At 43.5% G+C, this 26373-nt stretch overlaps 1 long non-coding RNA gene across 5 annotated transcripts; it reads left to right on the plus strand.

Moving 5' to 3' along the window:
• The first annotated feature begins 2295 nt into the window (after positions 1-2295).
• On the plus strand, positions 2296-24471 carry LOC129736991 (uncharacterized). Of its 5 annotated transcripts, XR_008734280.1 has the most exons (6): positions 2296-2516; positions 7675-7753; positions 11296-11412; positions 12101-13848; positions 15811-15934; positions 16591-24471. It is a non-coding gene; the product is annotated as an uncharacterized LOC129736991 (long non-coding RNA). The 5 variants fall into 5 exon arrangements; XR_008734277.1 differs by lacking the exon at positions 7675-7753 and having other exon boundaries at positions 2299-2516; XR_008734278.1 differs by lacking the exon at positions 2296-2516 and having other exon boundaries at positions 2923-7753.
• Positions 24472-26373: the final 1902 nt, after the last annotated feature.

Genomic DNA, 26373 nt, shown 5'->3' on the forward strand with positions numbered 1-26373 from the left:
CTCCATTGGTGTCCAAGGAGTATATACCACGTACCTTCATTGCCTAGCGCAGCGAGAGGTGTGGGAGCAGCAAGGAGCATGGGCATGGGAGCTGAGAGCTGCCCTGTCTGGCCTTCTCGCCCCAGCCCCTGTTGGTTACTCTCCAAGTAATTCAAACACTGATCTCAAAAAGAGAATTTAGCATTTGCTGACCCTTAATCCCAGCTTCACAATTACTCCACTGCCACCAGCCCAGCTGTTGTTCGTCAAGATGAAGTGGTTTAAACCACAGTGCGGTTTGTTTGTTTTCTGTGGTTGCTTTTCCCCCCCCTCTTAAGTTGAAGTATGAAATAAATTTTCCTGGAATAGGAATAGTCATTTTCAAAACTGTGCTTGCCAGGAGGAAAATTGCTCTCCATTCCACATGGATACCCCTCTGGTGCTGACTGGTGTGTGCTGAAATGCTCACAATCAAGAGAACTGAGCATTAGGTCAAATTCAAACTTCATAATGATGGCACAAGAGATGTGTCAGAAGGGAGCCCCCTAGGGCGTCCTGCTCCAGACACTTCAGCATCGCTTTCTGCAGTCACACTCCTCTTGAAACATCCTAGTTTATGTTTATTTGTGGTCACTTGAGACGTACTTGTTGAGGGGTCCTTGCTTGGTGGTGGTGGCAGGTAGTCTACTTATCTTGAGAGCAGTCCAAGACAAACTGTTGTGCAATACAGCGTGGTGGGTGTTGCTCTCCCTTATTTTGCCAAGGCATGAGTGTGCTTGGTGCCTTTAGAAACAGAAAAACAACTGCATGTCTGCAAAAGACTTTTAACCAGAATGTTCGAAGTTTTGCTCCTGAGCAGCTCATGTGTCTTGTGTTTGGAGGTTACTAAATGAACAGCTGGTTTTATTTTTCAAAATGGGGAGGAGGGGGCACTTACACACTTTCAGGCCCCTTTCACCAATTTGGCATGTTTTCAGGTAATATATACCAGAATATCAAGTGATCCCTGTTGGCTGGATACAGCCAGTTCAGCTATCTGACATCAATAAAAGCACCATAGTTGGATACTCTGAGTTAGACACACAAGAGGGGTTATATTCCAGCTGCCTGAACTGAACACTCTGTTCTCCTGGAGCTGTCAGAGCCCTGGATAGGTCTAGCGTGGCCTGAAGTACCTCTGGTAGGCTAGTTCTGCATGAACTGCACAGGACTTATCGTCAGACATACTTATAGTCAAAGAAAAGGTATCTGGAATCACCGTGTCTTTTGTGTCTTGTCTTGAAGCCATATTTGGTTCACCATGTGGCCATAGAAAATCTGGCATAAAGTGCTGGGCAGAAAGGGCGAGCTTGGCAGGAGCACGGCTGTGGAATATGTGGGCAGTCATTCATCTTAATTTGTGCAGCTTTATATGGATACTAATTCCTTGGTCTGTACTCAGATGAGAATAATACTGCATTGTTCTATCTTATTGTAATTTCCCCCTTAGTAATATCAAATTCATTTCTAATCAAGACTGCTGGGTACAAGCCAAAGCAAGGTATGCCATGGCATGCATCGCTAAAAAACCCTTCGGAGGCTGGGTGCCTCTCTCAGGTGAGCTAATGTACTTAGTGTGCATGCATGCTATAAATGCTGTGTCCTGATGTTTGATTTCTACGTAACTATAGAAACAATTACAGCAGTTTAATGCCCTGACCTCTTCCCTTTCATTGACTCATGGCGATTCAGCATTGGAATGAATCTTGATTTTTTAGGAGCTCAGTCAACTGTTTATGTTTTCTTGTAACTCCAATTAAATGTCAGCTGCATTCGACAGCGTTTGAAGCTAACAAGCTGAAGAGCTCCTTTCGGAGGCAATCCTTCACAAGACACACAGAAGAACCAATGTTTTGTGGACTCTGCACTGAAACTCTTTGCAGGAATTGGGGAACTTCTGTTAACTTCATAGTCATGGTGTGATTTTAAAGAACCTGCATTTTCAGAGTTGAAGGGCTTGAGATGTTAATGGTTGTCTTAACGTGCTGAGATTAGGTCTGAAGTCTAAATGTTACTTGAACAACATTTTCCAGAAGTATGTAACTTCAGCAATTGGCTTCACCCTTGGTCTGAGATGACTTAAGAGTCGTACAGCTACTCTTTCTTTGTTTTGCAGCTCTGCCCTTACTGAAGTGTTTTATTCTTTTTCTCTTCTCCATGTGCATTTTGCTTTGAGAATCAGTAATTTTTGTCGAGATCCCTTTGCACCCCTCTCACCTTCTCTCCCACGTCCAGCCAGCTCTGTGCTGGCCGCTGCCAGGACAGCGGTCAGAGGGGGCAGCGGTGGCGGCGAGTGGGCAGTGGGCAGCCAAGCTGCTGGTGTGCAGCACAAATCCCAGCCTCTCCAAGGGACTTTGAAATTCATAAAGCAACATGAGTAACTTATTTTAAATATTTCCTCTTCCAGGTGGCCGTTGGACTCATTACTATGGCATCTATGAGTAGAAAATTGGGAATTTAAGAAGCAGAATTTTCAAAAGCTAGAAGCTTACGTCCTGGTGAGTTCAATGCATTCCTGGCTGGTTTTCATGTTCAAAGGGGCATTTTTTACTTGTATACTGGAGGGGCTCACCCCCCCCCCCCCCCAAGTCTCTAACCAGTAAGCACGAAACAGATAACAGAAGTATAAGGGCTATCATTAATGCGATACTTTCATTATTTTGACTGTCACTATTTTCCCTATATATTTTTTATAGGTGGTTACAAATTTTTTACCTGCTATGCTATCGATTAAATAATGTCTCACTATACTATCAATTAAATAAGGTATATGTTCACAAAATATGTAAACAGAAACATGGCCTGGAGACTATTGGTTTCTTATTTGGCTTTTTTTTTTTTTTTTTGACACAAAACTTTCTATGATTCTAGTAAGTCAAAAGAGTTTTTTGAAACCGGCTAGCGTATTCATGCATGATCATAAATAGTAATAAAACTGTTTGAGAAGTCTCTAGATTTTAAGTGCTGTTGAGCACCTCCATGTTCATGGGCACAAGGCAGAATGACTGACAGTCATTGCCTCTGAAAATCACGTCTTCGAGCAAGTATAAATCTACACATAGAGACGCTTAACCTTTTCCTACATAAGTTTTGATCCTGTGCAGAGATTTCACCTATGCAGTCCCTGGATGCAGTACTTCCTATAAAGGCAAGGTAGAATTTCGTATCTTTTCTTAGCCCAAGTTATCTTTTTTTCAGCAGCTTCTTTAAGGTAGGTAATGGCATCTCTTTATTCAGAAGTGGCAACATAAAAATATGTTGTTTGCTGTAAAGATGGGTTCCCTAACTTGTTCTTGTGGTTTATAGTGAAGTTGGGTCTTAATTTTTGAAGCCTAGTTGATATTTTGAAGCCTAGGGATATTACTGAGCATTGGCTTCTGTATGGGGAGGCACATTTTGGCATGTTTCTGCAGGGTTAAGCTCATATGCCATCTGCGGGGGACGTAGTTATGAGGGCTGGGTTCATGGCCTCTGCCATGTGTTAACATCTTCAGTAGTTTCACAGAAACCTCTTTCACACTGAACAAATAATTAGGTAAAAGACCCAGTGGTGAGAATTCGACTATCTAACCAAAAGAGTAAAGGGACATCTTTAGGTCTGAAAACAGGATGTATAGAATTATTTTGTGTGCTTTTAACTGTAAAAGCTTGTGTGATGCGAGCTGTGGATAAGATTTAGTTGTGCGAGAACTCTGTTTTCAAATACACCCGTATTCATGAGGGCAGGGGGAGGAAGTTCTCCCTGCCGGAGCAGAGATTGCATCCAGCTGTATGGAAATCAGTCCCTGACTTCCACATTCTGGCTGTACTTCTGACCTCATAATTCCTTTTCTGTCTTCTCACTGTCATATCTGCACTAATATAAAGAGAAATGGAAATCTCCCCAGACATCTGACTTATGGCATTGAAATGCCCACAGTTTCGAGATTAAAACCAGACAGTGTGGAGCAAAGGAGAGGGAAAAGCTGTGGTTACTGCTGCGGAGACGAAGAGTTATCGGAGTAAGAACATACAATTGTAGCAATGGTCTTAATATATTATCCACCTGCAAAGGCTGATCCACTGAGGGAGAAACCAGCTCAAAAATCACAATGAAATCTTAGGCTTTTCTGGACATGGCTTCAGCAGTAAGTGGCAGGCAAGTGAGCAGCTTAACAGAAGTCGTTAACAGAGCTGAACCCTCTGCTCTGCCTGAGAGCGGTATAAAGTGCGGGCAGGGCAGGCGTGGGTTGCCCTGCAAGTGAGCTTCTGGGGGGGGGAAAGATGGGACCTGGGTCTCCCCCAGGCCAGAGGTAGTGCTGAAGGTGGTGTGCTGTAAGGTGGTCATCTCTGACTGCCTGAAGTGCTGGGGTGGTGGAGTGCCACACTGAAGGTGCCACTAGAAATCCCAGGACCCCCCACAACTCACAGTGCCGGTAGTACTTCAGCAAGCAGATTTTCAGCCTGTAATGCCTGTAAGTGCAATATTTGGTTTGTCATGATGTGATGTGCCAGCCTTCTCAGGGTGTCTGTGTCAACATTAATCAGTTGCGATTGTGGCAGTCATTGGGTCTGCGAAGCAAAAGTTTGTGAGAAGCAAAAGCCCATAAAAGAAAGCAATGCCAAGTGAAAGTTTTATGTAACTGTGATGTAGCTCTTATTTATTTTACTTCTCTTCTGGCTTGGAAGGTGTATGATTTAAAGTTTTTATATTTTATTTATTTAACTGAAAAAATGTGTGTGTGTGTGTGTGAGAATTGTGCAAAGTTTAGCTATCTCTTGTGAAAATAGAAAGTGTGGAATATGTTCTGTCACTGGTAATAAAATGTTCCCTTTGACTTGGCCCTAATGTTTGTAAATGTTTCATTTCAAGTACTCTAGGAAAAGCAAAAGGAGTAAAAAAAAAAAGCTTCTTCACTAACTTGCTGGGCAGGAACAGGAGGAAGGGACGGTGACTTTGCTCACTCTTACACAAACAGGTAGCCTCAGCAGAATTTTGTCATTGCAAGGCAAATTTTTTTAAAAAGTATTATCCAGAGCAGGTTGTTTCATAATCATGGGTTTGCTAGATTCAAAGAGAAACAGACATTCTCTTTAATGCACATATTGCACAAGGATTCAGAGTGTTTCCCAAAAAGAAAACCTGCAGGAAAGCCAATATCGAGGCTGTTACTGTGGCTGTTACCACTACCTTGCCAAAAAACCCACTTTGCTGGCTTATTCCAGGAACTTAAATAGCTCTTTTTGGCTACTGCCTTATTGACATGATAGTATTACCTGAGGACCATTATTTCAAAGTATCCCAAAATGAAAAATGTCTTTTGATTCCTTATAAAACTTCAGCTGTTTCTTCTGTCAGCTGATGCAGTGTTCATGACTCCCTGGACTCGCAGAAAAAAATTGCTGTAATTGTCATCCATTTCTGTTCCCAATCTTAAGGCACTTTTCTTTTGTGTGTTTATCAGCACATCTTTTTGTTTTCTGATACAATTTTATATTCTGCTGTTCTTTTCAAATTCTGATTTCAAAACAGCAAGGATGGAATTATTATGTCACGCAGTAATACCTTGAACAGATTTACTTTATGCTTTTTGTAATGAAGAAGTTTGAAGCGTAGGGTTTCCAAGAACTTGGCTTTTCAGATGTACCGAAAATGAGGAAAAAGTTTGTGTTAATTATGCATAGATCAGAAAATGCTACCTTGATAAAATAAAAATATTTTGCAGAAATATATTAATTGCAATGAACTCTTTCCAAAACACTAACAGGTTTTGATGACTTCTTGCCTTGGTTTTGTGCCTTTTTTGGAACAGTGACGCTAAATGGTTGGCTCTTTTGTTGTTGTTGTTGATTTTGTGGGTTTTTTCCCCTCTCTCTCTCCAAAATGAGGGTCTCAGGGAAAACGTCTTTTTGCTAGAATATATCCTTCTTTTTGTGTAGAAAATAGCTTCTCAGTGCGAACTGGTGCAATACTCTTACCATGTAACAGGTGTCAACAGCAGCTCAGAATTATTTCAGATTAATCACTACAACTAACATCTTTAAGCTAAAAAAGGCTGGTAAGGGAGAAGATGGTTTGGGCTTTGAACTTCAGGTTCAAATGACTAGTTCTTTTGATGCAGTGTTTCATGTCTCATGCCATGAGCTTGGTTTCTGAAAAGCCCTTATTGTTTAATTGTGGTGTTTTGACCTAAAGATCAGGCAATGCAGTGTGACCTCTGTGAAACAGCGATCTGTGGCAGCTACCCATGCTTAGAGAACAAGCGGGAAAGATACAATCTCAAATACGTTCTAGTTTGGCTAACGGTCGGAAAAGGAAGTTGTCTATAAATACTGAGAAAAGAGGGGGGAAAAAATCCATCTTGAACAAAAGTAAAGAAAATAATCTCAGAGCTGGTGCATTCAGAGCTGAGACTGGTCTTCCTCCTTCTGCCAGCTCCTTGCATGCCTCTTTTAAGATTTTCCTCCAAGAAACAGATCTGCAATGGGAACTCCTGCTAGTGGTGTTTCTTTGTCAGTCTCTGCAGCTCTGAGGCACCTTCAGACCGTAAGGGACATGGAGCACTGTTGTTCTCTTGATTCTTCAGGGTGCATTTAGTTTCTTTACTTTTCTTCCAACGCCACTTAATTTTTGTGATTAAGGACTAATCTACCCGTGTGATGTCTGTGTATAATTCCCCAGAGCAGGACTCAATAGTCTCAGACAAGGTCAGACACTTTACCCCCACGGTAAGCAGAGAGAAGCAGTCATGGCCGAACCAGCTCTTCTCAGTCATTTTCTTGCTTTTCCCTGGCTGCCTATGTTTTGTCAGGGTATCTCTCTACCTAATCCTTAGGAACGGTGTATATAAGTTAATAGCTCATCCATACATCACCCCACTTGCAATCTCCACAAACAGACTCTTTAAAGCATGTAATCATACACATAAACAAAAACACGATGACACCTTGCTCAAAAAAAGGTGGAGGTTTAACTTCAGCCCTTGGTACTGGAAGAGCTGAGTCCCAGAAAGCTGGCCCTTCCCCTGGAGCCCCCTCCTTGGTGCCACCCAAGACCTTGAGCTCTGCAAGGAGGATAAGAGCCCCAGAAGTGCTTACCCCGAGGGGCAGCTCTGGCCCCAGTGGGGGGGGTGGGAAGCCACCCAAGGAACGCGTGTGAGCTACCCAGAAGGGTGGGTTGCTGCCCTGGTGCTGCCTCTCCCTCTTCTCACGGTGCTGCGAGTGGGCTGCCTGCACGATGGTCCCACGCTTGTTCCAGTGGCTTGGATGATGCAAATAGCAGAGGACGTGCCCCCCGCTTTGGGGTGTCACAGGTGAGCCAGGAGCCCGGCTCTACAAACAGATGCCACATCTGCCGGGAAGTTTGCACCTGAAAACCATCTTAAAGGAGTGGTGCTTTCTCCTGGAAACACTTAGGTAGTTACATGTGTAAGTGCTACCAGATGGACATGCAATTATTTGACAGTTGTGTAACACTTTATTTCTGATCACAGAATCACATGTGTCATCTTAAAGTCATGCTGGGGTCCAATTGTTTTATTTTGCACCGATGGTAGTGGGTGAAAAAGTAAGAAGTCACTTAAGTGAAGAGGTGGATATCTGTTTGGGTTTTTTAAATTCTTTTTGGACCAAAAGGAGTTGATTTTGCTTCTTAAGGATTTTTTTCTCTTTTTTTAGGAAAAGTTCAATAAGAAACAGTGTTAGCTGGGATGCAGCATGCATATTCTCTCCTCAGGGTTACTGATGAGCAATCCAGGTAGACTACAGCTGATCATAGTTCTCCATAACAAATAATAGCAACGTGCAAGTAATTATTTACTGAGAGAAGCACGAAGAAACATAGTGTCTATTAAAACTGCATGTAAGAGCGTGGATCTAATGAAGACAAGGCAATTACACCGGAAAGTGCTTCTGCATGCTTTGTATAGGTTATGAAGTAAAGCATGCGCCTATGTTAGTGTCTTAGCTCAGACCAAGAGTACACTTTTGAAGATCTCCTGACAGATCCAATTTCTCACTTCTGGGTTTTTGTTGCAGCCCACTGGGGTTCTTACAAGTAAAGCCGCACCCCAAGGTGCTCTCTGGGAGCCCACCTAATGTACTCACTACCTGCTTGGCATGGCACCAGGTTAGAGCAGGACTAAACTAAAACCTCTGCAAAGTGCATGTTGTCAATGTTAGCTTCTCAAGTCTGGACTGTGCTGCTCCATAGATCTGATGCTACTGAGCTGCATAACAATCCGTAGCTGTTGCAGCTTTACTAAGAGTTTCCACCTACGCTACTAGCATCTAGTCTTGCTGTATTTGAGTTCATCTTGAAGCAATATCGCAAACTGTTAAATCATCATCACTCTGAAACTGAATAGGCTATTGGTAGAGTTGTGTATGTGACTGTTATTCATGTGAATGTCTAATGTGAATTTCTTAAATCCAGGCAAGTTTCGCTGTTGCTTGTTCCCTGGAAACAATTGTAATGAAATAAAAAGGCCCTTTATATAAATTTTCCTTATTTCTGTCAACAGCGTTGTTAAAAGCTCTGCTAACTATTCCAATCTGTCCCTAAGTTCTCAGAAGGACCATATGTATTCTGCTTAGTTCTATGTTTTATTTATGCAATCTTTCCACATTGTTTTAATTTGTTTCAGAATCACAGAAGCATTTAGGTTGGAAAAGACATTTAAGATCATCAAGTTCAACTATGAACCCAGCACTGCCAAGCCCACCACTAAACCATGTCCCCAAGCACCACATCTATGCATCTTTTAAACACCCCCAGGGACAGGACTCAACTGTCTCCCCAGGCAGCCTGTGCCAGTGCTTGGCCACCCTTTTAGAGAAGAACTTTTTCCTTGTGCCCGATCTGAACCTCCCTGGTGCAGCTTGAGGCTGTTTCCTCTTGTCCTGTCGCCTGTTACCTGGGAGCAGAGACCGACCCCCCTGCCCACAGCCCCTGCCAGGCACCTGTGGGGAGCAACAAGGTCCCCCCTGAGCCCCCTCCTCTCCAGGCTGAGCCCCCCCAGCCACCCCCCATCAGCCTTGTGCCCCAGCCCCCTGCCCAGCTCTGAACATGCTCCAGCCCCTCAGCATCCCCCCTGCAGCGAGGGGCCCAATCCCGCACACAGGGTTCCAGATGCGGCTGCACCAGTGCCCAGTGCAGGTCACTGCCCTGGCCTTGCTGGCCACACTGTTTTGGACACAAGCCAGGATGCTGTTGGCCTCCCTGGCCACCTGGTCACACTGCTGGCTCACGTTCAGCCGGCTGCCAGCCATCACCCCAAGGTCCTTTTCTGCTGGGCAGCTTTCCAGCCACTCTTAGAAGAGAAAAGAGAATAGAAGTGAGAAGAATATTTTCAGTTGGAAGGCTCCTACAATGATTAACTAGTCCAGCTGCCTGACCACTTCAGGGATGATTAAAAGTTCAAGCATAGTAGTAAGGGCATTGTCCAAATGCCAGCCCGTACAGGCAGAGGATTGATAAATATATTGAACAGCACTGGCCCTAGGACTGAGCCCTAAGGAGCACTGCTAGTGACCAGTTGCCATCTAGATGTAACCCCATTCTCTACAAGTCTTTGGGCCCTGCCCTTCAGCCAGTTCTTCACCCAGTGGACTTGCTCATCTCACAGTTGGACACCTTGTCCAGAAGAATGCTGTGAAGGACTATATCAGAAGCCTTACTAAAATCCAGAAAAACAACATCCACTGCCTTGCCTTAAGCCACTAGGTGGGTAACCGTATTACAGAAGGATATCAGATCAGTTAAACAGGACTCTCTCTCTGTGAACCCTTGCTGACTGTTGTTGACAATTGCATTATTCTTTAAATGCCTTTCAACAGTACCCAATATAATCTTCTCCATACTTTTTCCAGAAACTGAGGTTAGACTAACAGGTCTGTAGTTTCCTGGGTCTTCCATGATGGCCCTTCTTGTAAATTGGGATAACACTGGCTAGCTTCCAGTCAGCGGGGACATCCCTACACTCACAAAAAGGAAGCCTGGGCTGCCATTCAGCGAGGCCTGGACAGGCTGGAGAGCTGGCTGGAGAGGAATCTCATGAAGTTCAACCAAGGCAAGTGCAGGGTCCTGTCCCTGGGGAGGGAAAGCCCCACGCACCGGCACAGGATGGACTGACCTGCTGGGCGGCAGCTCTACGGAGAAGGTACTGGGAGTGCTGGTGGGCAGCAAGTTGCCCATGGGCCAGCAGTGTGCCCTCGTGGCCAAGGGGCCAGTGGCACCCTGGGGTGCATGAGGAGGAGTGTGGCCAGCAGGTCGGGGGAGGTGATCCTCCCCTTCTCTGCCCTGGGGAGGCACATCTGGAGTGCTGTGTCTGGTGCTGGGCTCCCCAGTTCCAGAGGGAGCTACTGGAGAGGGGCCAGTGGAGGCTACAAAGATGATGAGGGGATGGAGCATCTCCCCTGTGAGGAAAGGCTGAGACAGCTGGAGCTGTTCAGCCTGGGGAGGACTGAAAGGAGACCTTATCAATGCCTACAGATCCCTTCAGGGTGAGTGCCAAGAGGACGGGGCCAGGCTCTTCTCAGCAGTGCCCAGCGACAGGACACGGGGCAACGGGCACAAGCTGCAGGACAGGAGGTTCCATCCGAATACGAGGAAAAACGTCTTGATGTGCGGGTGCCAGAGCGCTGGGACAGGCTGCCCGGAGGGGCTGCGGAGTCTCCTTCCCTGGGACATTCCAAACGCGCCTGGACGCGCCTGTGCAGCCAGCCCGAGGTGACCCTGCTTCAGCAGGGCTTGGGCTGGGTGCTCTCCAGGGGTCCCTTCCCACCCCGACCCCTCTGGGGTTCTGTGAGATGGATAGTCATTGTTCCCTCAGTCGTGGTACTCCAACTCAGCAGATGAGGAAGCCCAAGGTCTATCAGTATTATTAAAAACTGAAGCAAAAAAAGCATTGAATAATATAAATCCACCCTTACCGTCAGTTAAGGGGTAATGAAGCTGTAGGGGATGAAGGGAGTAACAAAACTCCTTTCTTCTAGTGTGGGAAACTATTCTCTTGACATATCAGACTGATTGCTTTGGTGACTGTACATCCTGTGATAGAGGAGGAGTTTAAAATGGCAAGTAATTGGGGAGAAAATGGTAAGAGTGGATTTATTTGAGGAAATTATGCTATTGGCATGGCTTTTCACTCACTGTCTGAGCCAGGCTCAGGGAAGGGGTGGGGAAAAGTACTGTTTGCAAGCAGTTGCAATTGTTGCCCATGAGAATCAAAATGTCCTTGATTTGCCTGCTGAATTTTTCCATGAGTAAAATGGGATCAAGCAATGTTCTTTCTCCAGACTGCTTTCTATTTTACTGTACGTCCCCGCAGAGGAACACCACAACTACAGATGGAGTGCTGCTCCAGTGCTCCTGAAGGACGTTATCTCAAAAGCCTGGACTCAAATTTTAAGAAGGTAAAATGTTTTTGCATGGAAACTGGTATACAGCACTTTCCCCATCTTGAGAGCAAGTTGAGCTGCCATGTTGCCATAGGCAGAACTTTCTCTTCCTACTCACAGTCCTGCTGGCTGTACCTGCAACCTTCTTGACCACAGGAAGGTGTGGGGAGCTCATGGTAAGCTGGTTAGCTGCTGTGACTGCTGTCTCCTCTTCTCTCACTGCAGTCCTTTCTGGAGTTTCTTTCTCAGAACAGGACTCTGCATTTTGTAAAGATAACCCACCTCCTTTGCTCTTACCTGCACTCCTTCACGTTTTGCTGTACTGCTAATCATGCTATGCCTTTGTGCTCAGCTTTCTAAGACCATCTTGGGTGGAACTTGTATCAATTTTTTCTCCTCTGTCCCTCTCCACCTATCATGCTTTAGTTTCCCAGTTTACTCATTTTAAAACAAACCAAAACCAAACCACTCTCCCGCAACAAATATGGCCAGTCTTACAATTCACCATTTCTATCTGCATTTGATTCTAGTTTCATTACTGGCCATTTTAAACTAATTTAGTGTCCCACCATTGGTTTTGTATGGTTCTAGTTTCTTAATCACTATCTTGGTACCTTGCTGCATTCCTTTTGGAACTCTGGCTGTATTAGATGGGCACTACTGCTTTGAGAATAATCTTACATATATAATCTTTTGTCACTAGGTTGCAAAATGCTTCACAAAGAGAAGTCAGTATCATTACAAATAGGGAAAAGGAGAGAGAGTGGTGAAGTGACCTTTATATGGAAATGCAGTGATGGAAACAGGCAAGATTTGCTGATTCCTAACCACTTTCCGTGCAGCTACAGATATGAACTCTGAGTCCCATGAACAGAAACTCCACAAACCCACATGTAACTAATTAGTATGAATCTCAAAGTTGCCTGCATGCTCTGGTTTTCCTCTACAAAACAAAGCAGTTTGTGTGTTAGGGTTAAGTCTGTTAACGACTCAGTCCCCTCCTGAATGCTTTGACGGAAGAGTATGATGGCTTAGGTCTGGTTACATGCAATAGAAAGGACTGAGGAGACAGCAAACAAGTAATCCTTACTCATTTGGTCTCCTCCAGTGGAGGTATGAGGTTTGGTTTTCAAGATGCATGGTTGCTGTGCTGGATGACAGTGTAACAGTGCTACCATTTGAACACACACAGTGGGAAAAAAATCCATCAACATATCTAAAGAGTGGCTACAATTTGCAGCTGTGCAGTTTTTCTGCTGGCAAATTGCAAATTAAATGAAATGAAAACTGCATGGCACAATTCCCTACATGCAAGTACAAACTGGAGCTAATCCATCAGTTTCTAGGAGATCTTTGGCTCTGACAGAAGATAGCAGAGACCAGGGTATGCACCTATTGCTGGCCTTCAGCTGGAAGTACGCAGGATCAAAGAAATCATCTGGAATAAGGACGGGAATGTGGAATACTGCTGTAATTCTGGATATTTGTTCTTATTTCAACTATTTCAATTTTTTTTTTCATCTTTGTGCTTTGGTTTTTCTTTTAATAGCTCTGGGAAAGGTTCTGGTTTCTTTCTTTCCCTTGGGCAAGGAGAAAGGCAGAGGAATGTAATGACCTTTAATGCCTCCCTAGGATCTCTGCAGTGCCTCTGGGGCTGGCAGGCAGAAATGCGATGGTAAAAACTTCATTTGTTCAGACCCGTATAGGCATTTTCAGCAGCAGCCTCCCTGGCCGATTGCGCAGGCGGCTGACCAGAACTCTGTGCCAGTGCCAGACTGGGACAGGCCACTGCAACTACAAATCGGGGTCCTAGTGGGGACACAGCTTCTAGTGAAAAAAAAAAAAAAAAAAAAAATTCCAGTCTCATTGGGTTTGGATGAAAATTATCTTTATTATAATTATTATATTTATAAAATAATGTATTAACATATAGTAATATATTATATATTTAACAACAACAATAATAATAATAATATAAAAACATTCATACCGTATGCAAATGGTGGTCATCAGAATACTTTAAGAACTTGAGAATTTACATGATGTGTAGAGGTAGAAGCTACTCACCTCAACTGAAACATAACTGTCTTTGTGATGAAACCACAAATCTCTTGCTCGATGAGCTGCCTAGTAGCCTGAAGGTGCTTGCAGGGGTAGTGGGCACCGCAGTTCCCTCCTCTTACGGGTTTAACAACGGGGATGGAGCAGCCCCTTGCAGCTGTATCTTCTGAGTCTCCACCATGTAGGTAAGTGGAACCAATTGGATCTTCCAAGTTGTAGCGTTTGATTAGTGGTAATCTAGACATTTCTTTACTAATGTGTAGAAGCATATGCTACTTTTAGATGTATTTTCTTTGTACCTTCAGAAAGAGAAAGAAATTCATTTAGGAAATGAGATCATGACCAACTGGCTACAAAAGAAAGAGGAGGCTTCCAGGATAAAGTTTCTAAGTAAGTAGAAGGGTATGGGTTGAATAGAATTAGTGTTATGTTTTGTAGAAAAAAAGCACACATTCAGGAAGAATTTATTTCCCAAATATGCAAAACAGGCTGTAGATCTACCTCGCTTAAATAACAGATCTTGGTTTAAGAAAAATCTGCTGAATGAAAATAGATCATCTTTACGGTGGGGAGGTGCAGAACAGAGCCCTGGTCCGAGCCGCGCCTTTCCCTGTCCTGTTTGCCTCTTTCTGATCACCTGCTGTTTATTCAAGAGACCTTATACCCAGTGTTACTGACTTCTACCTCTTTCGGTCTGATTTAATTTTGAAATATTGGTTGTGAAACTGATTCATTTATGCATTGATTCTACTTTTCGAGTACTTTGGAACTTTGTTAATGCAAATTTAAAAGTAAATGCTGCAACAAAAGCCATTCAGAGGGAGGTGAGGCAGGTGTTTGTGACTTGGACAGTTTTATTGAGTCCTGGGCTATTTACTGTTCCTTTAGAGACAACCAACACTTCTGAAAGACTAAACGTGCAAGGTTAGGGACATTGTAGTTACTGAGAGAACCTGAAGTTATACCCCCCGAAAAGCCTCAAAATCAAGCAGCAGAGTAGACTAACTTTAGAGATTGCACTATGAGTCATTGTTTTACTTTAAGTTGTATCTGATGCGCTTTGGACTCTGTGATACCTGATCACGGCTCTTCTGGCATTTCTTTTTCTGCTTGCACTTCATCATGTAACTTCACGTTCCTTTTAGACAAGCTTTCCTTCATCTTACTTGCCAAGTTCAAATTGACACACTTCCCATATTTAAGTCCTGATGTTTACTAAATACATTCATATAAAGACTGGAGTTATCTGAACCAGTAATCTCAGCCAAGGTGAATTCCCAGACTCCCCGCGCAAGGGCAGTGGGAGCTGGGCTGCATGCAGAGAGACGCTTGCCCACCCGGGAGCACACTGTGCCCACAGCAATTGTCTCCCATAAAGATGTGCCACCATCAAGCAGAGAGTCTCCCGCTGGGGCACTGGCTGATGGGCAAAGCCCAGGCTGCTGCAGGCAGGGATCGCAGCGGGCAGGGCAGGCAGGCAGTGGGCAGGGTAGGGCAGGCAGGGCAGGGTGGGCAGGGCAGGCAGGGCAGGCAGGGCAGGGCAGGTAGTAGCTGTCCACTTCAGCACCACTGCTGCATGTCTCTCACCAGGGCACTTGCCCTAAGACAGCACCAAGCTAGTACAACCCCCAAAATTTTAAATAATAACATATTAATAAGTTGATGATTTAAAAAATAATTTCCTAAGAAAACCCTGTGTGTTTAATCCTAACAGTTTTGGAGATGCAAGAATGGGATTTAGTGCAGACCACAGATCCTGGCGTGCACCGACTCATTTGTTTGAGACTTGAATAGCTTATTTGAAGTGAATGAAATGGCTGCAGTGATAACGTATAGATAGGTCACAGTAATGGCAGTAAACAACACAGTGCCTTAGCCTTTAATCTATTTAATCTTTTTTAGGGGAAGAGGTAGGAAGGAGGGAGAAATGGACAAAGGAAATGTCCTTCCTGGCCCAGCAGGCAGTTTATCACATCCTAGAGTCTAAATCGCTAAGGAATAAGTTTTGGATGGTTGGGAGCATGCATCCCTCTGCAAAGCACTGCAACTTCTGCAGCTTTGAGTCTGCTACAGCAGAAGACATCTCATGTCATCTTAGAGAAAAACAGATGTACAAGTATCTGATGTAGTCACTTTCTTTATTAGATACAACTGGCAACAACTATTTCAAAATATTTGTCTTGTAATGTTCTGCTTATTCAATTAAAATATTTTGAAAGAAAGTGCTAATAATGACAGGATTTGAGCTTTGAGATAAATGTTTTTTCTCTTTAGTTATGTTGCATTTTAAGAATTAACAAAACTATTTTCCATCAAGAAGGGAGAGAAAATGAACAACTTTGTTATTCAAAGAAGTATGAGCTGGAAGGTGTTTCAAGTTAACTGGAACAAAGATGAACAATGTCCTGACTGCAGGTTGATGCCACCACCCGAGGAGGCACTCTTCTGTCGCAGAGGGGAATGAAGGGGCTGGCAGGTGAGAACTGGCCTGTGAAGGCTTGTAACTCTGTGAAAGAACTAATATCAGGGAAAAAGCAAAAGCTCTGTTGCAAATGACACTGTCTTGAAACAAACCAACAGTACTGGTAGCACTACTGAAGTAGACCCTAAATGCTAACTGACTTTGCTTCACCGGGTAAAGCAAACACCTCAAGAAATCTGTCCAGTGCTTCACAGCAGCACATCTAGGTGGTGGGAAGCACCTGAACTAGCGCTGTGCTGGGGTGGTGGCCACCCTCAGAGCTGCCCTGCACTGGACTGCTGAGGTACCCAAATGATCTTAAAAAAGGGGAAGGATTTGTGAATAAATCCGATGAACGGATTCAGCATTCCTGCTTGGCTGCACCGTGAGCTGACAGTGAAGACCATTTTCCAAAACGTAAGCCTCCTTCTGTGTCTCTGCCAATAACTAGTGAGCCTGTGCCTGCTTTTAATTGTTAGTTTAGAATGGTTTGAAACCTATGCATGAGCTGACAGTGGTCTGCAGACTATTAGCGTGCTTAGAGCAGAGAGTGCAAACCTGATGAATCCAAATACCCTGGGATTGTAGCCCCACTGCTAGAGATATTTAGTACGGTACTGTGATGGGGTTTTTTTGCTCCATAATCATACCTCATTCGTCTTGCTCTGCAGGGATCCCAAGGTAAGGTGCACGTACAGCTTGCTGCAACAGATTGGCTCTTCAGAATGGACAGCCTGACCAGCTGCTATGCGCAGCACAGGGCAAAATCCAGAGCTCCATCTTCTCTACTTTTGCTGCCTATTTGAGTCAACAAGCAGCTGATTATGATATCTAAAAATGGTGCGTCTGCACTATGTACTGGTGTGTCCCCCACTGCGCATGACGGGTAGGTGACATCTGTTCTTATGGTAAGTGGGAAGACAGAAATCTGGACTCCCATCCTTAGGAAATCAGTCACTGTGGCTTTTTTTAATTTGATGGTTTGTTTTAAAAAATGCTCAGAAGTGGTTTGTCACGAGCTATGGAACAGTTTGATGTCCTACTGACCCCTGTTTTGGATTTTTTTTTCCCCAGTAACAAAAAATTAGGGTCGATTTCTGTTGTGTTGCCCAAAATGTCCTCTCATTGTATTTGTCTTATCTATACTCTTAACATTCAGACTACACCCAATATGGACAGCCCTTCTCACTGCCTGTAGAAGGAAAACCAGCTTCTTAGCAGCTTACAGCCTGTTCAGACCAATCTCTTCTTTGCAGTGCCCAACTTTCTTTCAGTAGAAAAAATCAAGTTTACAGGCATCCTAGCCAAGCTTCCTGTGTTGAGAGCGTGTGTTTGTACCTCCACGTGCCCTTCTGCTGGTGCGATACCTAAACATTTCCAGGAAAAAGAAACTCCAGCTGTAAACTGAACTGCACTACTTGTATGCTATTGCTTGGCACGTTTCTTTAAAAGGGGTTGCTAAAGCCAGCAGCATTGGTGCAGACCGAGCTATTGGTGTCAGCCACCAGCTACAATCTGTTAGTGGTTTTGAACCACAGAATTTCTTAGAACAGAAAAGGAACTCATGAACAATTCTGGTTAGCATGAACTAGGTCATCAGACCTTTTCCCTGGCTTGGATGCAGATAATAGAAGTGATTATGATTGGTCCTTGGTTTCATAACAGTGTCAGTCTGGACCAACTTATTAAGGTAAGAGATGTCAATCTGCATCAGGGCTAAGCTAAGGGCCAGGACTCATTAATGTGAGTTTGCTAGTCCATGCAGGTAACTGTCAGCATTTACTGCCAGCAAGTTGAGGGAGGTGACGTTCCCCTTCTACTCCACTCTGATGAGACCCCCAGCTGCAGCGCTGCATCCAGCCTGGGGGCCCCAGCATAAGGACAAGGACTTGGAGTCACAGAGGAGGCCACAGAGATGATCAGAGAGGTGCTCCAGCCCTCTTCCCAAAAGGAGATGCAGGCAGACCCTGTAACTGCAGTTACCATGGGGAGCAAGTCTCTGTATAACCAGGTTTGCAACAAACACATTGCAAGAATGCATATTTAAAGTTATGGGAAAATTGCACCGCAGTAAATATTCAAGATAAATTTGTAATTCCTATTTAACATCAAAACAGAAAACTAAAATTTTTCAATGTGTGTGTGCCACAAACCCTTCCCTAGAATTATGTGAAACACAGACTTTACATTTCTCTGGCAAAAAAGGGTAAAAAAAATCAATATGTGATAAAGCAAATTACAACAGAAATTTTAGGTAAAGTAACACATATAGGCATTCCTTTCTGCTGCCTAAACCCTTCAGCACTTTTGTGTAAGGTATGCACCGTGTGAGAGTCAGTGCATTCCATTAAGGAAGTGTTGAAAGGCAGGATTTTTTGTAACAGCATGGTATTTTGACGTTGCCATCTTCTTTCTTTTTGCCGAGCCTGCCAGTGAGTTTTGCCTCCACAGAATATAATTTTCAATGAATTTGAATTGTCTGTGAAAATTCTTGCCACAACATTTCCCTCTAGCTCCTTTCCAGAAGCTTTAGACTGTAAAGTTCTAATGTCATATTAAAACAGAAGCACAGTTATAAATGTCTACTGGGTTTGCAGATTGTTAAGATCTCACACTTATTTCCCTTAATACATTGCTTTTTTTTTTTCATCTTGCACTTTCACCGCAGGCATACTTTCCAAACTTGCTTTGCAGATACAACTTGCTTCAGTTTTCAATTAACATTGTGGTGCATTGTTGGATAAAATAGTGTCCCACATCAATTTGAATAGGATTTGCTCATTGGGCTGTGCTGGCAAAACTCTAAGTTCACTTCTTAAGCGCCGATCTGAAAGAACAGCAAAACCCCAACCCCGAGGCCAAACACCTGCCAGGGCTGATGCGATAGGGATGGGGCCAGGGAGAGTCAGGACGGGCTTCTGCCTACAAAAAGACTTGGAAAGGTGTTGGCTTTGGTTGTAAGGCAGACAAGCCTAGACCCTGAAAAAATGTTTTTATTTTTTTAAACAATGAAATAATTAAAATAATTTGAAACATCATAATATAAATTATATTATAGTAATTATTACTTTTAAAAACACTTGTTTAAATGTTGTACAATATATTACTGAAGCCAATTATCCCATCTGGAGTGTGTAAAGTCAAGCACATGTGTCTGTTTTTGCAAGACATGGGCTGTAATTTACAACTTGGATTTCTAGAGCTGTGCTCCCACACAGAAAACACCGTCAAGAGGTCCCTCATGCCACAAACCCACGGGGAGGATTGTCTGCATTGCAGTGAGAGGTCCAGTGAGTTACAGGTTTCAGCCTCTGAAAATGAGACTTTAGAAAATGGGATTTAGAAGTTTTGAAATCTGATAACAAGCTGTTACGTTACATCGGCAATAGAAATACAAAACCATGACTGTAACAGTTGACTATGGTAAACACATAAGGATTGAATTTTCAGGTTATTAAAAAACAATGCTTATTTAAGATCCTTTCTGAATTAGGTACATTATATTTTGCATTTTTGACAGGGATGTGAGAATTCCATTTCTGTCAGGACTTAATTACATGTCAAAGATTGAGGAGGGCTGCAACACTGGTAAAATCTGGCCCTGGAAGTTTGTGAAGCTAGAGTTTTTTAAAAGTGTTTTCTCTTTTTGATTTAGGAGCTGAAACAGCTTTCTCTGTCAGCAAGGGTTTTGTTTCTTCAGCTTCATGGAAAATCTAGAAAAGCCAGAGTTGCTAATCAGGCAAGTATGATTTTACTTGCAGGTTCTTTTTTTGCAAGATGTATTATTCAAAACACACAGATATTTCTATTTCTTTAACAGACCAATTTGATGTTTCAAACTTCCATGAGATTTTCAAAAAAAGCATGACACCCAAGCAAAAAGCACAAGGTACTTTCAACAGTCATATAAGACTTCAATTGCTTTTATACACACAGAAAGTGGAAGGAGCAAAAGGCAACTTCAGGTGTCACCCCTAAAATCTGTAGGGCTTTCTGTCCTGCCTTACCTCAGGGAAAAGTCTTTGCAAATTCTTACCCGCCTGATACGGAGAGTTATAAGCCAAGGGAAGGAATACAGATAAATAATATCAGCACAATTATAGGCAATTTATTTTTCCTTGGTGTAAACAAAATAATGTAGAATAGGCTGGAATGCAAGCCAGGATTTGCTTCTGCTTGTGGATGTCACCAGCAGTTATATTAGGGTTGGTGTTACCATGGCCATCAGGCCTTAAGGACCGGAGAGGGCTTGGAGTGCCTCATACGTGGGCCTATAGGGAGACAAAAATTAAAAAAAACAGATGATGCTCTGAAAAAAGGAATTATACCTGATTTGTTTTCTTACGTAATTTTTGCAAAGTCTCTAGTAAAATAAAGGATGCCTTGCCACTTGCAGACCATTCTTGCCTTTTGGAACATGTTTTGTCACACCTTATAATACTTTTGATAAAAAGGGATAAAATCAGTCTTCCCAGGAGGAAGGATATAGGAAGCGTTTGCATGAAGAAGACAGCAGGACAGGGCATGCCTGCCATCATCTTGGCAGTGCTAAGGAAACCAGCAGGGAGCGAGAGGTCTTGCTCATAGAAGGCGAGCAAAGGCTGTCGCTCTCAGGATTTTTCTCTCTCTCAAGGAAGATCCATCCCCATTTCTGGTCTGTTCTCAAGCTAGCACAGATCATTGCTGCTGCCTGCTGCCCTGAGGCTGCACACCTCCTGGGGCAGAGGCCTCTTGCCTTTGGAAAGCAATCTGAACAATAATGGAAATAAAGAGTTCTGCTCTCTGCTCAATCAATATTAAAATAATTTTATAAAATGGAAGAGGTTCAAACATTTTCAGTATGAAAGCACAGTGACAGAATACAAATACCACAGAGAAATACATGATAGGCTCCAGACTTCTTGTGAGTGTAATATCCTCCATGAGGCTGTAGCTGCTAGCAGCCGCTGAAATGTTACAGGCTCAGAAATCTGTAAAATATATTAGCTGGCAATATGTCCTTGATATCCTCAGAAGTACTTGCCAGAAGCTTATTTCAGATCTAAGTCTGTTTCAAGCATTTTAAAAGCTAATTCACCTTTTGAGCATAGGCTACATGTAAATTTCCACTACGAACCTGCAATGCCGAAGAGCCAATTTCGTATCGATTCAGATACATGTGGCAGTTCAAGCCTTCCAATTTAATTCTCATTTTATTGGTGTTTTATTCCTCATTCATTCCTGAGTTACCTTACCACAGAAATTTTATTTGTGTTTGTTCAAGTAGGTGTTTTCCCGTGCCAGAAGTCTAAGATGGATAGGTATGCCACTTTGTTTTCTTTAGGAAAATATCTGGAGCTTCCGCACTTGTACTCGGCACGTTTAGCAGTCAGTGTTTGGATCAACGCTTGGATTGCATCCCTGACTCTTGTCTTGGACAACCAAGCAAGCTATTGATGTCCTTTGATTTTCACTACTAAGCAATTTTGTCCAGTGGGTGACATAACTTCTGTGGTATTTCTGGAAAGAAGCTTTCTTCAGAAATCACTCTTTTTAAAGGAATTACTTTGTCCTTTCCTAAATATTTCTTGTGTTATACTTCCATTAATCAGCTAACAATCTTCAAATTCAGAATACAAAGCAATCTCTATTTTCTCTCATCTGTTGTGAGGCCATATTATGGCATAAATAGCATCCAATTACATTAGTGCTGGGAAACACATTATAGCTTAATTACAAAAATAACATGGGAATCATGTCATTGATAAGGCATATGGAAATGGAATTGTTAAATGTCATCTTGGGAGGTTTTCTAGGAACAGTGGAAATAGCTGGCTTTATTAACTGGCATACAGAAAAAGAAGAACTAGCCCGCTTAAAACCATAAGGATGCAGTTATCCATCCTCCCCTCCCTCCGTCACTGCTTCCTAGCAAAATGGATCCCATTTTATACAAAAGCACACAAAACACTGCCGACTGGGATTTATTTAGGAATTGCTGATTCATATTCACTTACTGAGGTGTGGGATCTAATACTTGAAAAAAGCCACCCATCCTCCAGTTTTGTTATGTGCAGTAAGGATTTTACTTTTCTCACGTAACTTGCTTTGCTAAGGGCGATGCACAACGCCTGTTTATGCAATGCAGTCTCAGATAATTTGTACATTTGTGAGGAGCTCATTTTGGCTTAAGACAAACAACCTCTTCCATGGATGTCAACAGCAAGAAGCAACAAGTGATGGGGAGCTCAGGGTAAGGAACTGTCATGGGAAGGCTGTAACTGGAGGACTTGTAGGTTATACTGGTGTCACCACCAGCATCCTCACCTAAGAAGTTACCTGCTCCTATGCTAGGCAAGCTATTAAAATGGAGAGCATATATTTCAGCTCTGAAATGTTAGTGAGCTAAACACAAGCCAAACAGAGCACTTGGAACCAAAGCAAGGAATGTGCATAGGACAGCAACTGTTTTCAGCAGGAGACCAGCAGGCACTGGCACCCTGTAAAGTCGGATTGCTGGAGCTCTGTGAGGTCGTGCTCAAACTTTGAATTTCACCCTAAGTAGCATTTAAATATTTCTTCCTGTGCCTCCCACCCCCTCCTCATTGCACGCCAATAGGTCTCAAAATTCTCTCCTGGAGTGCTATTGTCAGCACCTTTTTTTTTTTTCCTGTTTCTCTCCCTCTCTTGCTTTTCTTTATTTTTAAATAAAAATTCATCAATGTTTTCTGTGGACCCTGTGCCCTCTTCTTCCTTGCTTCCCCAAGAAAGCAAACAACCCCCCAAAATGCTAGTCTCAGCTATGCCTGCAGAGTCTACCTGGGAACTGGATTACAGCCAGTCTCATCACTGGTCCCCCCGCTGGAGGAGGGGGATCCTGGGCTGTCCTCTTACAGCAGCTGTATGTTCCCGTTGTGTACGCTATGAGCAAAGGGAGTAGGGGAGTCTGCAGGTCTAGCGCTAATCATGTGAATTTGACCGTGGCCCAGCAATCCTCTCTCACTACTCTTTCGGCAGCTCTGGAGCCAGGTGGTCCCACAGCCCCAGCTAACCCGAGTTAGCCTGGAGGACCCCTGAGCACGTGCCTGGGCTGAGAGAATCTGCAGCAGTGAGCTGCCAGCAGTGGGCACAGCTCAGTGACATTAGTGCCCCCGAGCGCACTAACAGGGCTTAATGGCCCTGACCAGGCTCACCTGGGACTCCCACCCCCAGGTCCCATTTCAGCTTCAGCCTGGTGGTTCGGTCCTTCCTTGAGCTGTTCCGGAGCAGTACCCGTCTCCTGCATTGACCCTGGACGTGTGCTACAGGCAGCTGGTCTCCTTGACACCTCCCCTTGAAGGTGGGTTCCCATCTCCTGGATGAGCTTTAGGTGCATGTTACAGTCCTTCCTTCTGCTCCCTGCTGGGCTCCCTGGGTGGAGCCTGGGCCTGGGTCATTGCTCTCCTTCTCCTGGGCTGTTGATGGATCCTGTCAGCAGCCCCTGGTTCTGGCTGCGCCGCTGAGACCCCGTGGGACCGTGCTTTGCTGCTGAAGGCATGGTGTGCACTGGGGTCACCGCTGGCTTCTAGCTTGTCCACCTCCTGCAGAAACCCCAGTTTTGCTGTTTCCTGATGCATCCTGTGGCAAAGTCCTGATTTTGGAGTTCCATTTAATCATGGCTGGCTTTGCATTCCCATGGTGTTACAAGCTGCCTTCTGGCTTGTGTTTGAATGGAGCATGAGCCCGGAACAGCTGTTTTGGGATGGGAAACAGAAAACCAAGGATAAAATAGATGTTTTCTAAACATTCACTCTAGCCTTGGCAGTGAGTTGTGACATGGAACTAAATTGCAGGATGGCAGCCATAGCAGAAGACTTCTCAGATGTTTTGTATTTCAGTTGTTTTGAAGTTCATTCTCTCTAAAGCATGCTTGGTTTATCTCCAGTTCATGCTGCTACTGTAAATGGAGCAAGGGTTCAAACAACATGCCTCCTCAGCTACAACGGCAGAGCTCAGAAGCAGCAGCTGGTCAGACTGTTGCTGCAGCAGCAGCTGTAGCGAGGTCAGGTGCTGTGGGCTCTGAGCTCCCTGACCCTCTGCTGGATAGTACCCGTGGACCTGAGCTTGCAGGATGTAGCGCTCGATTGCTAACAAGTTGGCTGAGTTAGTCCAAACCATCTCCCCCAGTGGTTTCAAGCGATGCGATTACCTGGTGTAGCTGAGGAGTGCTGGCAGGGTCACGCAGCCTGCCCCAGCTGCCGTGGGGAGGAAGGAGGGGATGCCTGAGGTAAAGAGGCATCGCACCTCAAGCTCTACGTGTCTGTATGCAGTGTGTAGCTGCAGCACTTGACTAAAGTTGATGAAGTAAAACATATTAAAAATGTTTTTCCAAATGATGAAAGATCAGTCGATTATGTAAACTGGAAGAGGTGAAGGAAGGAAAGCAATGGTATTAAAGAAATACAGAAGGTAACTTGGATGTGCCCTGAGAACTGAACTGATACTTGCAGTTTTCAGTGTTGTTGATAAGCAAAGGCCGGTATGATAAAGGGACTGAAGTATGGAAAAGGCTTAAACCCCCCCCAACAATAATAATAATAATAATAATAATAATAATAATAATAATAATAATAATAATAATAAGAATAATAATAAATAAACCCAACAAAACCAAATGAAGGAAGAAAGCAAAACTGAATGGCAAGAGGAGCAATGCTCAGACACAGACTATAGAGTAGAATTGCAACCCAGGCAGATAGCATCCTAAATAAGGAGGCATTAAGTTGTCTGGGCAGATAATGGTCAATTGGTCTAGCTTAAAATTTATGAAGGGAAATGGTTGTGATAATTAGAGACCAGTAGGGTAAAATGCAGTCTAAATCTGAAAAAGACAGTCTTTTCATAAAATAACTCTTTTGACTGTGAAATGATTAAGCTCAGCTCTACCCAGTTACATTTCTAGTCTTAAAACATTCTTCTGTTATGATATTTAGTTGTTTGCTATGTAATTAAGAATGCACATGTTTTTCTACTCAGCTTTTTAAAATGAGTATTTTATAGCACATTCTGTATGTTTTCAGCTAGAATATAATATAAATATCAGTGTGTTCTACAACTTGAACCAAGTTTGTAGGAAATCAATGTAATACTTATTCAAATTAAGATAGTATTCAATGCATTGCCTGTCTGCTAGCGATAGAAGCAGCAGATGCCCCAGTTTAATTCTTAGTGACTAGGAAAGAAATATTCATAGTGCAGAATAGCATGCTGTGGGAAAGTTAAAACAGAGACAGTCATTGCTTCCTGATGCTATGAATGTGACTTAGCAGCCTCAGTGTCTCTCTGACATTCACCCCTGCTGCAGTGCCCCTCGAAGGACATGTGATGTTTGGAATTCACTAATATCTTCTACCCTGCGTGCCAGTAACTCAAACCCAGATGAAACCTTGTGTTCTTACAACAATGTAAGGGAGGGCAATATAAAGTCTCTTTGTTAGGCTTATTATTTTCCTCAGTTTGGTATATTTTAAAAGCAGTGGAGATTTTTCTGGGAGAAAACTAATGAGAATCTGTTTCCTCTTAACTCATTGCAAGTGTTATTTAAAATAACCTTGACTGTACACAAACCATTCCTTTGTGTGCAATGCAAATCCCAGAATCGCAGTTCTCATCTCTGGCTTTTCAGTGCCATAGTTAAAAAGAAGCAGCCAATTTAGAGGACTCATCTGAAAGACTCTAAGTCTCCTTTACTGGGAAGACTTGTGAAAATAAGACACTTTTCCAGAATGTTATTTTAACCTTCTGTATTTTGGAGAGCGTGAGCATGTCAAAACAGCAGCACTGCCTTTCTTTTCAAAGCTCATTTGGGCATACTAGTTCACCTGGTGCTATTTTGTTTTGCTTATACTGTGGGGTATGTAAGAGGAATTCAGAAATTTGGTTGAGGAAGAGGACTTGAATGACATGAAGTTGCTTTTGGATGCTTGTAACTGATGTAGGAATGAGGACTGAGGACTTAAGATATATCTGGGCAATCTGCAACAGTTTGTCTGGTGCCTGATACCCATCTGAGCTCGCCGTGGGTGCGCATCCCTGCTCTGCATGATGCACACCGCTCTGTGCTGCGTTCCACCAAGGATGGGGCTGCAGTGCCCTCCGCTCTGTGGAAGGCTGGTGTTGGAGCAGGGTCCAGCAAAGTCAAAATTTTCCCTTGGTGGCTGCTGCAAAAAAACTTGTCAAGGGACTTGCTGAGACTAGACCATAAAGAAAACAACATCTGCAGCTATACAAAAAGAGGGAGGGAAAGACAAATTTATTAACATAGGAATGTGATTCTGTCCAGAACACAAGTGTCAAGCTAATTTTAAGAAATTACAGACTTTCCAAGATTACATGCCCAAATCTTAGTCTAAAATTATTGAGAAGAGACTATGACTACTGGAAAACTTGTGTTTTGACTTCTAGCTGCTCTAGAATGAGCTAAACCTCTCAATACT

This window comes from Falco cherrug, chromosome 10, assembly GCF_023634085.1.
Source record: "Falco cherrug isolate bFalChe1 chromosome 10, bFalChe1.pri, whole genome shotgun sequence".
Taxonomy (NCBI): Eukaryota; Metazoa; Chordata; class Aves; order Falconiformes; family Falconidae; genus Falco; species Falco cherrug.